Here is a 15642-nt window from a genome sequence, read left to right on the forward strand (position 1 = left end):
CTGGGTTCACAGTGATTTATAGGGCACCCTGACATACACAATAATAATAATAATAATAAAACTTTCAAAAAACTAAGCACAAAACACTTTCAAGTCAATAATAACAATATAACTATCCTGAAATAAAAGTAGACAAAAAAATGAACAGGTCTTTGACCAAAGGAAAAATTCTCAGTATCATCAGTCACTGGAGCATGTCAGTGGGAACTGTGATGAAATACCTAACCTTGAACCCAGGTATTGCCCGGGCTAACCCAACGCTTTGAAGACTACTTTTCAGCTTTTTTGAAGTCAAGCATATATGATATGTGTGTTTAGTCAAGAGATATGAACACATATGAAAATAAAACAAGACGGACATGTGAGCGTGGAGAGGTAACTCACCAGCTAAGAGTATGAATACTCACTTCTCTTGCAGAGAATCATAGTACAGTTTCCAGAACATGTGTCAAATGCTCACAGCTCCCAGAGACTCAACGCCTTATTTTCGCCTCTGCAGACAAGTGTGCATGAGTGTGCATGGTACACACACACACACACACACACACACATGCTCGCACCAGAGAGAGAGAGAGATTTAATAAAAATAAAAATAGACGGCATATGTTTGCTTAGGGAGTGATTTGGGATCTAAATGCTCTGCATTAACGGTCCCCACCCACAGCCTCTCCCATCCCTGGGTATTCAGGTACACCCTACATGTATATTCCGCATTCCTGGGATGGGGCAGCTTCTCACTTGACTGAACACTGGGGTGATAAGAGTTCCCAGAGATGTCTGGGTGGCATCCAGTCCATGTGATCTGTGAAGCTTGCGCCCACACCCTAGGTGAGAAATTATACCTGTGAGGGAAGGAGGGGTAGATCCGTGGCTGCATGCCTTAATTTCCCCCCATTAAGCCCACATCCATAGAGCTCTTGATAGCAGCTTGGCCTCGCTTGTACTTCAGGGTCACATTTAGTCACCTGGGGATGAGGCATCTTCTACTTTGCCGGACTTCAACTCTGATGCCACCTCCTTCTCTTTCAGAGGCTTTGACCGCTCTCCCGTGCCCAAAGCATCAAGATCTGCTCATCTCTAGTCCAGCTCTTCCCCTGCCAGTGGGGTCCCCAAGTTCACAGCCTGAGTCCCAAGATCACTTTTGTCGACACTTCCCCCTGAGCCCAGGAAGGTGTCCAGAAGATATGGTGCCTTCTATGTGGGGGTGCTCTCGAGCTAGCTCTGACCTAATCCCTGATCCAGATCTGAGCAGACTGCTCTTGGGGAGGACACCAGGACGACCCTTCATTGCCTGCTGTTCAGACACAGGACCAGGGTGCCCAGGATGGGCGGCTAAGAGCTCGAAGACTGTATCTTGTAGAGCGGGCCAGAGACACCCGTGTAGTAGGGCTGCTGGCGGGCACATTAGGTGTAGCTCAGCACCGCGAGGCCCTGGCACACTTGCGGAAGCTGACTGAGGCTGCTGGGAAACGGAGCTACATACTGGCCCTGGGGAGGCCCACACCTACCAAGCTTGCCAGCTTCCCTGAGATGGACTTCTTTGTGCTTTTGGCCTGTTCTCTGGGATCCCTAGCCCCCCAACCTTCAGGTGGCTTCTTACAGCCTGTATAGACACCATGTGAATTGGGCGCTGTCTGTAACCCTGCCTGGCCGCCCCCAGGCCTGGCTCCCCAACCTCACACATTGTGGGGAGCTGCTGCCTGGTGAGTGGTGGAGACACACTCCTGGTGGCCTACTTCCTTAACAGGCAGTGCCTCCCGCTGGGTCCTAAGTGTGAAGCACCTGAGCCTTCAAAGCCCCTCACTGATGAATCACAAAATTATGCTAAGTGAAAGCAAGTAGATACAAAATGAATCTGATTCTGTCAACGTCTAGAAAAAGCCAAACAATAGCAGTCAAATATGGATCGATGGTTGCCTGGGGCTAGCGACGGAGAATTGCTTGCAAAGGAATACGAGGTTACTTTGGGAAAAACAAATGCCCTCTGTATCTTGACTGTGGCATGGTCTATACGTGTTCGTCAAAACTCATTGAATTGAATACAGAAAATTGATGAATTTCATTGCATGTAAATTATATATCATAAAGCTAATTTAAAAACCAATAAAGTAAATCAAAAGGAAAAGATACGCACAGGACACAGAGGAATCAACAAGAGGTACACATTAATCATAGTGGGGGTGTTCTAACAGTCTACCTGACTCTTAGGCACAAGCCAGTGAAAAAGTCATTCCCTACCATTGGTTCTGTTTGCCTGTATTGACTGAGGGCTGGGAATGGGTTCCTTCCTTCCATTGTAACTAGGAAAATGGGGGAAGTTAGAGAGCAATGTTCCTAAGGCTAACATGGAGATAGGCATTCAGTAAGGCTTACACTTGTCAATACCTAAGGATATGCAAAAATAAAGCCAAGATAACAGTAGAGAACTTGGAGGTGATAAAGCATTCTTTGCATTTGTCTTCCCAGTTCTTGCCAGGACGTGTTACTATTCTCTGAGCATAGTTTGAGCCCTTGAGATATAGGGGAAGAATGAGATAATTTGATAATCTCCAAGGGCTCTTGCTTTCTTAGCTTTTAATGTGATGTGCATGCCTTTGTGCTAGCCACTTATGGGCAGAGACTGCTCGTTCATTTCCCAGCTGCTCAGACCCGAATAATAATACAGAGATTATATTAATTACAACACTGTTTGGCCTATTAGCTCAGACTTCTTATTAAACTAACTCTTACATCTTAAATTAATCCATTTCTGTTCATCTCTGTATCACCACGAGGCTGTGGCCTTTAGTTGGTGACTGCTTGTTCGTTCCTGGCTGCCCAGACCCAAAATCATCACATAAAAAACATACTATTTGCAATACTGCTCAGCCAATAGCTTAAGCATTACTAGAAACCCATTTCTATTAATCTATGTATTGCCACATGGTTGTATCCCACTGGTAAGGTTCCTTCCAGCATATGTCTCCTACCACAGCTATATGGCTTCTCCCTTACTCTGCCTACTTTCTCCCCACATTCATTTTAGATTTCCAGGCTAGCTCTATTCTGCCCTATCACAGGCCAAAGTAGCTTCTTTATCCATTAACCAATAAAAGCAACACAGAAACAGAAGGACTTCCCACATCAGCCTACCAGTAAAATCTGGTGTCTTTCTCTTTTGACAATTCCATGGCATCTCTCTGACTCTGCCTACTCTCTTTATGAATGTATCTCTTCCAGCCTGGCTATATTCTGCCCTGACATAGGCAAATGCAGCTTTATTCATTAATCAATAAGAGCAACACATATACAGAAGGACATCCTAGAGCCGGGAGGTGGTGGCGCACGCCTTTAATCCCAGCACTCGGGAGGCAGAGGCAGGCGGATCTCTGTGAGTTCGAGACCAGCCTGGTCTACAAGAGCTAGCTCCAGGACAGGCTCCAAAGCCACAGAGAAACCCTGTCTCGAAAAAACAAAAAAACAAACAAACAAACAAACAAAAGGACATCCTTCATCATCTTCCCTTTACTGTCTAAATAAAAAGTAAGGTTTTTAACTTTAACATAGTATAAATCACATATAACAAAACAGGTATCAAGCAAGAATTACACTTAAAATAGTCTATTTTTATATGAAAGTTTCATATCTAATTTTTCTTTTATCATAACTGAGGAAAACTATAACTATAATCTGTCTCCAACTCTTCAAAGACCCCAGAAGGAAGTAATATTACCTAAGTAAGCAGAAAGTGCATTGTAAGCAACTTCCAAAACTCTAGAAATGATATGTTGGGCCAAATTTATCTCAGAGCCTGTACCTCAAGGCTCGCAGGACAGAGAAACACCTGGCTTAAGTTTAAATGATAGTCTCAAAGTGAGGATGAGACGGCAAAATCTAGGTAGACGCCCCTCCAGCTAGAGGAAGGCCTTGGCTGTCCCTTATTGGCTAGAGGTACCCTTGCATCACATGATATCACTTCACCTATGAAAGCTGACACTCACAGTAATAAACTGAGTTCCTGCCTTGACTTGCCTCTGATTGTCCTGCATAGTGGGGCTGCAGAACAGGCAGAAAGCACACTCACCTTCCCTGGGGAATAAGGCTAAGGAGGCCTGGCAATGACAGAGACATCTTGCTGCCTGTACAGTCACCCAAAGTTCTTCTGTACTGTTGGGACATCCATCTTCAGCCTACAGGTTCATAGTACCCAACAGACTTTTCCACAAAGCAGGAAATTTGGAAGACTTTTCTGCCTATATTGGTGAAAAAAAGTTTCTCAGTCACTTTCTTCTGTATCCTGCAGAATGTCTCTGGCAGACTCTTTCATGAAGCAGGAACCCTGAAGGACTGTCTCATCTTCTTTTGGCAAGCTCAGCAATCATTTTTTCTGTGGGTCTCATATGTCCAGTGTATACAGCATCCCATCAAGCAGTCCAGGGAAGAGCAGTTTCTTGTTCAAATGGCCAGCCTTGTCATATTGAAGACAAATTCCATAATGAGTTTCTTCAATGTCCATCAACTTCTCCAAAGAAATTGGTACTGCCAAAAGTAGACACATCTCACTATCGAGAAAAGTCTAAGTTCTTAAAATATTTTAAATGCCATGTTCTGTAAGTTTTTGAAAGGTTTGAAGAATACATATCTAACTGAACTATATCTCTGTACATCTAGAAAACCTAACTAACATGCCTACAGTTTGACTATTATGGATGACTATTAATCTCTATTTATAACTATTTATATAATCTCTATTTATTAACTAATCTCTATTTCTTACATCACATTTTAAAATGAACTTCACAAACACAATAACTTAATCAAGAGTAGAAATATACATATACACAGTATAACAAATTGACCTTAAATTTGTATCAATAGACCAAAGTCTGAACCAATGTAAAGTATTCATCTCTATATATCATATCCCCCTTTAAATGAAAACAAACATTTATAAACAATCATTTTGGGAATTTGGGTGTTGTTTTCTCCAAACTGCTTCCTGTTGTTTGTTGGGCAAAGTATTTTTAGGGTTTATGGAGACCTTTGGGGAAGGAGGTCTTGTTCCATCAAACCACATTAGCATGAAAAGAATCCAGAGGTCCTCCATCCTCTGTGGAAACAAAAACAGAACCTCTTTCCCAAAGTAACATATCCTTAAACTCAAATTTTGAAGTCAAGATACCTTTACAATATATATGTTGGTTTAGCTTTCCAGCCCACTCACTGAAATGTCTCTCTATACTTAGCTCATTCACAGTCAAAAAAATTTTTTAAAAACATACTAATATACATAATACAGACTCTCTGTGTATTCTTCATCTTTATGTGGTTTATTTTCTTTATTACTTTTTAATATTTATTTTTATTTTCTTTACTCCTTTAACCTATGACTGTCTGTACTCTTATCTTTTTCCCTTCTCTCCAAAGCCTATGTACGTTTTTAAATATACTGTGACCCGTTCAGAGGTTTATTTCTGTCTGAATCTGTATTTATTCTCTATCTGTGATCATTTTCTGACCAGAAGCACCTTTTTTAAAATGCTAAGTGGGCTTGGCTAGACCAATTCTATGGCCCTACCTGTCTTTCCTCCCAGTCCAACATGGCAGAAGCACGTTAACCACTTCTGTAAGCCATGTTCACCACCTCTGCAAGCCAACCTCACTGCCCCAGTTCCAAGGATGCAGTGGGTTTTTGTCACCATTAAGCAATTTGTAACATGCTGCTCACAGACCCCCATTTAAGGGCTCAGCCTCCCAAAAGAGCCAGAGTTCATGCTGCCAGCATGAACCAGGCAGCTGTCATTTCTTAAAGAAGCTTTACAATTTTTGCTGGTAACACTCAGTCTGGAAGATGTCTCTTAAAGGATCTGTAGTTCTGCTTGCTGCCAGTAAACAGAGTTTATCTTAAAAAATGTTGCTACCAAGAAGCTGTGCTTAATTCTGTTCTTTTGTGTCTAGAATTCCTTCCCAAGTACTTGCAGGTTTTATGTGAATGTCGTTGCTCCATGCTGGTGTGCCATTTTGTAAATGGAGACTGCTCGTTTGTTTTCCAACTGCCCAGACCCAAATAATAAGACAGAAACTATATTAATTATAACACAATTTGGCCTATTAGCTCAGACTTCTTATTAACTAACTTCCACATCTTAAATTAACCCATATCTACTAATATATGCATCACCATGAAGCTGTAGCCTACCAGTAAGGTCTGAAATATTTCTCCTTTGGCAGCTTTCTGATTCTGCCTAGTCTCTATATATTTATCTCTTCCAGCCTGGCTACATTCTGCCCTGCCATAGGCCAAAGCAGCTTTATTCATTAGCCAATAAAAGCCACACATATACAGAAGGACCTCCCTCATCAGACACTTACCATCGAAGACAAAATATCTGAGAAAACAGGACTGAGGAGCTGGGCGGTGGTGGTGCACACCTTTAATCCCAGCACTCAGGAGGCAGAGGCAGGCTGATATCTGTGAGTTTGAGGCCACCCTGGTCTACAGAGCTAGCTCCAGGACAGGCTCCAAAGCTACAGAGAAACCCTGTCTCGAAAAACAAAAAACGAAAGAAAACAAAAAGACAGGACTGAGGATATGACTCGGTCAGCAAAGTACTTGCTGTGCACGTACTAAGTTCAGGACCTAAATTTGGATGCTGAGCACCAAATAAAGAGCCAGGGATAGTGTGTGCATCTGTAACTCAGTACTAGGAGGCAGAGACAGTTAGATCCTAGAGTTCACTGGCCAGCCAGGCCAGTCAATTGGCGAGCTCCAGGTTTACCAAGAGAATGACTCAAAGACTAAGGCAAACAGTGATCAAGGAAGACACCAGATGTTGACCTCTGTCTAGCCTTTATTCACACGTGTACATACATGCAAATGCACACCCACATAGATACATGCTCATATCCATACCCCATACATCATGCATATACATAAGTAACACACACGCACACACACAAAAAAACCTGAAATAACACACACACACACACACACACACACCCTGGAAAAACTATTTAAGGGAGGAAGATATCAACTCATTCCACAGGTTTAGTACAGTCCCTTGGCTCTGTTACTGCTGTGCACTGATGAGGTAGAGCATTGTGGCAGGATCAGGGGGTAGAGAAAACTGGTTTACCTGGTAGCATACAGAGAGGAGAAAGAATCAGGAAAAGGCAAGGGCCAGGACACGTGATTCCAGAGCACACTCCCCACAGGGGCCTCCAACCAAGAGTCATCTCCTAGTTTCCTCACATTAACACCACCTAAATAATGAACCCAATCAAAGGGTTAATGCGCTGATGGATTTAACACCTACATACACCTTTTAGGTGGGGTATCATTTTAAAGCCAGGTTACATAACCCATATCTGATGCATGCTTATACAGGAGGCAGGAGTTCTGAACATCTGCCTGCATGGCCTGCTTCCTTCTCTCTGTATCTTCAAAACATTAGAGAACAAAGGCAGGGCCTGAGACCTCGGAAAGATAGGGCTGGTCACATTCACAAAGAACTTAGGTTAAACTGAGAGATCACCTCTTCAGAAGTCAGAGGCAAAAGAAAGTAGGCCTACTGTACCTCTGGGTCTAAACACTGGCAGATCCATCCATCAGACAAACACTTTGTGAAGCGCCTACTGTGTACGATACACACACACACACACACACACACACACTGTGTTTAACCACCTCCTATGAACCTGGTATTTTGACAGTGAAGCAGATTAGTGGCATCCTGTCTATAAGGATCTGAACTGGAGATGCCTTGACCAGATTTGCTATTCGCAAAGAAAACAGGCGGCCTTGCCTAGAGTGGATGATGGGTGTGAAACTCCCTGGTTTACAATGAGGATGTCAGGCTATATTATGAGTATCGGGCTAGCCAGAGACTTTATTTTCCTCAGTAACCTAGGTTTGCTACAGTCTACATCTAACCCACTGCAGTGTTCCTCCCTATTCATATTTGTAAAGCAGTGCCAGGAAAGAGGAGGACTGGGAAGGGAGGGGAGTGATGGAAATAAGGTGCCCCCGGGTCATGTGTGCTGGGCTCACACTTCAAGTTCTCCATGCTGCGCTGCATTCCGTCTAAGCCTAGTTGAGAGGCCAGCTGTTCCCAGGGGCTCTGGTTAGAGGGAGCTGCCGTCAGTGGCGACCCAACAAAGATGTCTCGCTGCATCTTGTTCCTATCGATTACCCACCAAAGTGTCTCTTATCGTTAGGCATTCCCCAGGGCTAAGCAGGAGAGAAGTCCTTTCTCCTTTTGTGCCTTTAATGACATCCAATCCTCCCCATGATCTCTGCCCCCTTCCTGGAGGCGGGAGATGGGGGAGGGGAGGCACACAGATACAGATACAGAAAGAAAGAGAGAGACAAAAGGAGAGTGAAGACTAGAGGCACAGGGGTGGAGAGAAAGACAAGCTAGGGGAGAAGACAAGGGGCAGAGACATTCAGAGATGGAAGAGACAGAAAGTAAATAGATACTGAGGAAGGGAGGGGGGATGACAGCAGGACAGAGACAGAAAGAAACCAGAAGGAAATAAGGCAGCCGAAAGAACCGGGGAGAAGCAGTCAGGTAAGGAAAGCGAGGAAGGAGAAAGGCAGAGAGTTTCCTTGCCATCCAGCTGTGGGATGCTATGAGCAAGGAAGAGGAGAGGTAGACAGTTATCCTTGCCGTCCAGATGTGAGATGCTATGGTTTGGATGTGCAATTTCTACAGGCTCATGTGTTTGAACACTTGATCCCCCAGCAGGTGGCACTGTCTGGCGAAGTTGTAGAACCTTTGAGACTGTGGCCCACCTAGCAAAAGAGAGTCCCTGGGTAGAGCCTTGAAGATGGTAGCAGAGTCTCTGCTCCATGATCCACCAGGACCTAAGGCACCTCCACCACACATTCCAACTGCAAGAGCGCCATGCCTTTCCCACCTTGATGTCCCCCTGAAAGCAAAAGGCAAAGCAAACCCTTCCTCCTTCAGGTTGTTTCTGCCTGGTCTTCTGTCACAGCCTAGGGTAAGCAGGGTCGTTTGTTCTGGAACAAACTTAGGCATAGCCTAAGTATAGCATTCCTATCTGCCAGGGTATGGATTGGCTGTGCAGACTCCCATGCCATACACGTTAAGAGTGCAATTGCCAGAGATGGGTGCCTGCTTCTGGCAGCCAAGTGCTGCCTGCCTTCAGGGACAGCACTGGAATAAGGAGAGAAGATTCCTCAGAGGAGTGCGTGGGCCAGAGCCTGGAGCATTCCCCAGGTTTCCCTGGGAAGCTGTCTTTCTGTGGCTTCCCGGCTCCTGAGAGAACACTGAAGCTTGCGCCTCTGAACCCCACACACTGTTCTTCATCTATACCTGCCCAGCAACCTCCAGACTCTCACAGGCCCTGGTGTCCTAAACACACACAGCTATGCTCAGCATCTCCCATACAAAGCCCACATACTCCTCATTCACCTGGGTACCTGTCATTGCAGCCAGAAGCCTGGATTCCCTTCTCTCTTCCTCCCACCCTGCCCCACCCCATTAAATCATTCACTGTGTCCTGTGGAGTTAATGTCCTTCATGTTTCTTAGCTTCTGTGAGCCGAGCCTGTTTTTCACAGGGTTGTTTAACATAGAGGCAGTTCCAGGTTCCACTGCACTGTTAAGAAAATTCATGAGTTAACAATGCTCAGCAACTGGGGAGTGAGTCCAGGTGTGGAAACAGAGTGAGCCAGAACCCTCAGTAAGTATCAGCCAGTGGCTAGCAGTCCTACAAGCTAATCCCACGACTTTGGCCCTCTTCCAACCACTGTTGGCTCTGACCCATATTGACTCCTAACCGAGCCCCTGTGCTGAGCACCTGGATCCCAATATAGCCAATTTTGTGACCCCCTCAGTATGAAAGCACAGCCAGCCCTTTGGCTACCCCCCCCCCAAAAAATGGCGACTCTCTAGACCTGTCTCCACCCTCCTCTGTTCCTCTGTATTTCATTACCAGTTTGCTCTCCATTTTGTCCAGGACACACAGCAAAGAGATAGCCACACAGATGCTCCCATCCCACACAGAGTCCAGCAGGGACAAAGAATCTCCAGGGACACCCCACCTCCATTACAGATGACTCAGGTTAGATGAGCTACTCAGGAATGGCCAGCGGAATAGAGACACACTCTTCACTAATGACAGGATCAAGCTGTAATCAGAATAAGGGGAGAAGCCCAGGCCTTTAGACCTAGCAGAGACCCACAGATCAGACACTCCTGACATCAGCCTGACTCCTACAGAAACTGGGAGGAAGGCAGAGATACAGAGAGTCACACCTGAAACTAGAAAGGTCCCAAGAACGTCAGCACAGGACCGAGGTTGCTCAAAGACAAAGACTACCAACTTTGCCAGGACCACCAGGAAAATCCTAACCATTGCACAAAACTTGATTGGAATCCCAGAGACGGTGGAGTTTTAAGTAAGTGTATGTGTGTATTGAAAGGCTATAAAGGAAACAGCAGAGTCATAATTGTGGATTCTGAAATATATGTGAAACCTATTGAAATTCACAATTGAGAGTTCTTAGATGTTTTTGAGATAATTATATGAATGATTTGCCATAAAAAGTAATACATATAATTTAAAATGAGGACATCTGGGGCATGGTCTTTTTACTCTTTAACCATGGTAAAATCAGATAGGAGGACTGGGGGAGGCAGTGTGGTCTAATGGGTGGGACGCTGTCGTCAGCATCCTGTGCATCAGAAACCCTAGTCCAACAGTTTCAACTATTGTGATGCAGAAGCTGTGTATATTGTCAATCCCAATTTCTCATCAAAGGCCTAAGCCAATAGCAGGGCTGAGGGCTCTGAGAATCCTGAGTAACACATGGGTCAAATCATGACAGATCTCTGCTCAAAGTCCCAAACCCAGAGTGGTCACTCATAATGCCTGCCCCATAACAAGACATGTCTGAAATCTTCTGTTCCCCCATTTCCACATTCAAGTCCCTTCTAGCCACATTGGCTTCCATGCTAAGTTCCAGACACCACAAGCCCCACCCTCTGTGCATGATGCTCACTGTCCCTTGGTCTGGAAGCTCACTTTATGAGTCAGGGTTGTCTAGAGGAACAGATCTAAAAGAATAAGTATATAAACATATATAGACATAAAATAAAGGCTGAATATATAGACATATGTAGTCATAAAATAAGAAGTGACTGTACAGACATAAAATAGTAATGGTGGCATAACCTCACCAGATAGCTGAGAATTCATCTGGTATTTACCGGTTTTGAGGCTGGTGCTTCAGAAGAGTAGTTTCTTAATACTGGCTCTCAATATGTAGTTGCTCAGTCCAGAAGGCGGAGAGCCTCAGCCTCTCAATCTGATACCAGAAGTCTGGGGTGTCCTGGGGAGCTGAATGTTCCTAGTCCAGGATGAGAGTTTGGAAATACCGGTTCTAGTAGTGAGGAATCAACAGCACCGGCAAGCAAATTAACTTGGTGGCAAAAGGGGAGGCCAAGCAAGCCAAAGACCTGATGATCGTCCCTCGCCCATGCCCTTCTTATCCAGGTTGCAACCAAAAGGTTCTGCCCTCACGCTGGTCAATCTTCCACGTGAATCAAGGCAATCAGGACCTTTCTTCAGGTGAGGCTTCCTGCTCAGGTGTGTCTAATTGTGGCCGCTGGCAGGAAAGCAACCACAGGACTCATTCTCTGCTGAGTTTTTCTTGCCTAAGTCTTGGCTCAAATGCTTTCATTGACCACCTTATCTAAAACAACCTCTCTCTCCAGCACATCCCTCTCCCCTCCTGCTTGTTATTCATGTCATATGAATAAATGAATGCAGGAAAACACGCAGGAGGAAACTCAAGACACAGTGGTTTCCTGGTGCCCCTTCTTTGCACAGCTGAAACAATTGCTTTTCCTCCAGTCTGACTTGAATATAAGTAGCATCCAATGTCTAAACAGCACAGTCTAGCCCGTGTTCAGCCCGCCCATATGTCAGGTGTTCCTCTCCTCCCCATTCACTTTTGCTCTTATTTATGTTATATAGACATAAAAGGTGCTCCACTGGTATTTACTGAGATGATATGTGTCCAAATCCCAAGAAAAGAAGCAAAGTGAATGTTCTACCAACAGCTTCCAACACTTGGGGTGATGAGTTCTTGATAGACCTTGATTATACAGAGAACTCTTGCATTGAGAAATGGTTGCATGATCCGAACTCTGGAAGCAGGCATAGGCAAAGGGCCTTGTCTTCTAGACTGTCTGGAATGTCCTCCTGCTGCTCTTGTCTGATTTCTCTGCATTACTAGAACTTTCTACTCTCACCTCATTGTTCTGGAATAGCAGGGGTTTTTCAGACACCTCTGCATAGGCTGAAGTTTCTGTCCCATCCAAACCCACAGCCATTCAGTCCCAAAGAAACACACAGAGGCTTATATTAATTATAAACTGTTTGGCCTAATAGCTTATTACCAACTAACTCTTACAACTTAAATTAGCCCATAATTCTTGTCTATGTTTCTAGCCATGTGGATTGGTACCTTTTCTCAGTGAAGCATTCTCATCTTGCTTCCTCTGCATCTGGCCTGTGACCGTGTCTCCTCCTTTCCTCTTCCCAGAATTCTCCTAGTCCGGTTGCCCCACCTATACTTCCTGCCTAACTACTGGCCAAATCAGTGTTTTATTAAACCAACACAAGTGACAAAGCTTTACAGGGTACTAGAGCATTATCCCACAGCACCTCTGCTGTGGAGGCCAGGCTAATATTTTTCCTCTGACCCAGTGATTAGTCCTTCAGGCATTCACTCTGTGTCTTCTCAAGTGCCTCCACACCACCCAAAATGTTCAGCTGACAGGAGAAAGTTCCTGCTACTTTGCATAGTGAAGAGCAATAGATTTGTATCAACAGTCACAGAGTGACATCTTTCCTGCCACATGGTCTGCCTGCAGAGGAATAAAAACAGAACTAGGAAAGAAAAGAGACAAGGTGGGGACAGGAAGGACAATCTGATATACTCTCCTGATCCTTGTAACAGGAGCTGACACATAGTAGACCCTCAATAAATGCCTGTAGGGTCAATTTTTGAAGAGGAGGTGGGGAGAGAGAGAGAGTTGGTGGTTTCATGTGTGTCCAGATCCCAACACAGTTTCTGGGTTTTTTGGTTTGTTTTGGTTTGGTTTTTGGTTTTTTGTTTGTTTGTTTTGGGCTTTGGTGTGTTGTTGTTGTTTTGGGGTGGTTGTTATCACATGCCAGGCACTGTGCCGGGAGCTGATTTCATGGACTCTGTTCTACAGGAATAGCCCTTCTAGTGAATAAGTTGAACCTCAGAGTAACAATGACTGGATTCAAACATTCAGAGGATGGCCTCTGAAGGCCTAAAACCTCTGGTGGTCTAGCTGACCACTTGTAGGAACTCCTCAACCCTGGACCTGCATCTGTTTCCAGAGAAGTATATCCAGAAGTGATGTGAGCATGTGTGGCTATCCGGGATTCTCTGGGCCCTTTGATCCGAGGGCCAGGGGCCAGGGTTCATCAATGTTAGTGGTATAAACATCAGACTTTGGAACAAACCTTTAGAATTCTCGCCGCTGAGGCCCACGGACTGCCTCTAAGTCTTCATTCAGTCTAGGGCTTAGGTGATACATCTTTTTGGACTCTCTGACCTTTCCCCAAACCCAAAATTTTCATTTTTGCTTAAGCTAACATGTAATGGCATTTCACTTGTATTTTAATGAATAAAACTTCCCAGAAGATCAGAAAAGTAAAACAGCCACACTGGCCAGCCTTATAGACAAAGTAACAATGACACAGACCTTTAATCCCAGTGGCCACACTAGCTTGCCATAGAAACCAGGTGGTAGTGGTGCATGTCTTTAATCCAAGAAGCAGAGAGGATTATACACGATGGGAGGAGGAGCTCTCAGTTTCAGCCTCATTCATGGAGGCAGGATTGCCATTTCAGACTGAGGTCGAGGTAAGAGCCAGTGACTTGCTGCTTTGCTTTTCAGATCTTTACCTTGAACCCCAATTTTCCTTTCTGAGTTTTTATTAATCGCGCATCACTAACAGATTAAGCAGTACTTTGAAAAAAAATATCCAAACCACTAATTTTTCCTCAGCTCTGGAGAAGAGCGATAAATGGAAAGAAGTAGAATGTTTAGGGTCCTCTGGGGGTCTCAACAAGCTTCCCAAGCACCAAGTCCTCCCTGTAACCAGCATGTTTAGGCTCACAGCCCACGAGGTTCTCATCCAAAAAGAACCCCACAGCCCCACTGCTACGGTCTCATGAACAGTCCTTAAGAAGGTTGAATCCTTGTTTGTTCCTGACTGCAGACGCCCAAGCTAACCCTCAGCAAGGTTCTCAGTTGTTGTTTTAGAGTGTTGACATCAGAGAGACCATTTTAAACTCAATTACTGAGCCGCTCAGCTGTGTGACCTGAGCAGGTTGTTTAACTTCTCCGAGCTTTGATTTCTTTAGGTGTGAATGAGATCTGGACGTTGTCTCATGTGTATAAGGTTATGAGGAAGAAACCAGATGTTGGACATAAAGGTCTGAGGATCTTCAGTCTTACTTTCCCCAAATTGCTGATAGCTTTTCCGAGAGAGTTGCATCTAAGTGGTAGTAGAGCTTACACTTGCTTAGTCTGGAAACGTTCTTTTTGATAGTTACCTCAGGGAATATAGACCAGGCTGTCTCTGTGAGTTCTTGGGGTTTGCTATTGGTAAAGGACTGCCCCGGGCTGGAGAGATGGCTCAGAGGTTAAGAGCACTGGCTGCTCTTCCAGAGGTCCTGAGTTCAATTCCCAGCAACCACATGGTGGCTCACAACCATCTGTAATGAGATCTGGTGCCCTCTTCTGGCCTTCAGGCATACATGCAGGCAGAATACTGTAAGGATAATAAATCTTAAAAAAAAAAAAATAAGGTGGGTAAAGGACTGCCCCCCCAAAGTTCATAGGTTTGCTGCTCAGAGAGGCACCATGAGGGATGCTGAGGCCTTTAGGATGGGAAGGCTGGCAGGAGGTCCTCAGATCTTCGGGAGCAGGCTCTCGTCGGTGAGTGGGAAAGCTTACCTATGCAGTTATCATAAACTACTCTCTCAGAAAGGAAAGCTTTGTGTTAGTGGCGTTTGTAAGCTTGGCACAAACTAGAGCAATCTGCCAAGAGGGAACATCAGCAGAGGGATTGCCTCCACAGATTGGCCTGTGGGCATTTCTGTGCAGCATTTTTATGGTTGCTAATTGGTGTAGGAGGGTCCAGCCCAGGTGGCGCGATCCCTAGGCAGGTGAGCCTGCGTCTTATAAGAAAAGTCCTTGAGCATGCCAGAAGGAGCAAGCCAGTGAGCAGTGTTCCTCTGTGGTTTCTGCTTCCAATTCCGTCCCCAAGGATGGACTGGAACCTGTATACCAGACAAACCCTCTGGTCCCTAAGCTGCTTTCACTCAGAGTTTTATCACAGCCACACAGAAGTAAACTAGAACAGGCTTCGTCTCTCTTCGTTGTTGCTTTGTCTCAGTGCGGCAGATGAGGGCACCCAAGCTTGGTTAATGAAGGAACATGTAAAGAACAGCAAATTCTGCCTTTTCGTCTTCTGAATAAAGAAATCAGGCCTCAGAGGCTCCTCCCATCTCTCGCAGTGACGGTGTGGCTCTTTTCTCACATTTGCCACGCGGCTGTTGCTTCTATCTAGATGCTGGAGACCATGC

General features: G+C 45.0%; 1 pseudogene; it reads left to right on the forward strand.

Annotated features, from left to right (window-relative positions):
- The first annotated feature begins 971 nt into the window (after positions 1–971).
- On the forward strand, positions 972–1744 carry LOC119817248 (annotated as a pseudogene).
- Positions 1745–15642: the final 13898 nt, after the last annotated feature.

Source organism: Arvicola amphibius, chromosome 6, assembly GCF_903992535.2.
Source record: "Arvicola amphibius chromosome 6, mArvAmp1.2, whole genome shotgun sequence".
Classification (NCBI taxonomy): domain Eukaryota; kingdom Metazoa; phylum Chordata; class Mammalia; order Rodentia; family Cricetidae; genus Arvicola; species Arvicola amphibius.